The sequence below is a fragment of the Galeopterus variegatus genome, unplaced genomic scaffold, assembly GCF_000696425.1.
Source record: "Galeopterus variegatus unplaced genomic scaffold, G_variegatus-3.0.2 Scaffold2940, whole genome shotgun sequence".
In the NCBI taxonomy this organism is placed as follows: Eukaryota; Metazoa; Chordata; class Mammalia; order Dermoptera; family Cynocephalidae; genus Galeopterus; species Galeopterus variegatus.
The window spans coordinates 86,176-87,127 of NW_007729051.1; positions in this window are offsets into that span (position 1 = coordinate 86,176).

The following is a 952-nucleotide window of genomic DNA, read 5'->3' on the forward strand; positions in this document are numbered from 1 at the left end:
AAATTGTTCCTTCATCTGATCTTTTCTCTTTGGCCTGCCCCAATCATGGCATTTTTTTTTTTCCTTTTTGTATTTTTTTACTGACCAGTAACGGGATCGCAACCCTCGGAGTTGTGCCCACCCCGCGCTCAGCCAGTGAGCGGGAACCGGTCTCCACATGGGATCTGAACCCTCGGCGGGAGCGCCGCCGCACTCCCAAGTGGCGCACTCTCCAGTGTGCCACCGGGCTGGCCCCCAATCATGGCATTTCTTACCAAAGGTAGGGCTGCCATTTATTGAGCATCTGACATGCTACAAGCACTTTCAAATATATTCTCTTATTTGGTCTTTCAAATCACCATTCCACACAGGCACTTTTACCCCATTTTACAGATAATAAAATAGTGACTTGGAAAGACTAATTTAGTCAATGTCACCTTGCTAGTTAGTGGAAGAACCTAGAAAACAACCCTCTAAACTGCCTTTCAGGTGTCGAAGCAGGGGAGAGCTTCTCACACCATACCCCCTTCAAGGGTATACAGCAGGCCCCAAATGATTTCAACACAAGCACTTTGTCCGACATCCTCTGTTTCATGCTACTCTTCCTACCTTTCCTACTTAGCTTGATAATGAGAGCCCACTATTTTTTCTAGAGGTCGCTCTGTTTAGCCATTCTCTTAACCAATCAATAGCGTTCGTCTTTCAGTGTTCTACCCAATTGCTACCCTCCTCCGCTTCTCTCTTTTGCTTCATCTCCTCTTCCTACACCTCCTTGGTCTGATTCCTTTAGCCCCTATAGTTGTATCTTTACAACTATATCTAATAAGCCATTTTCTTTCTTCTTCAAACCGTCCACAAATTTAATATTTGTTTTAAATTACAAAAATAAGGTACATGTAGAATATTCCTTCTTGGCCGGCCTGGTGGCGCAGTGCTACAGTGCGCCGCTTGAGAGCGCGGCGGCGCTCCCGCC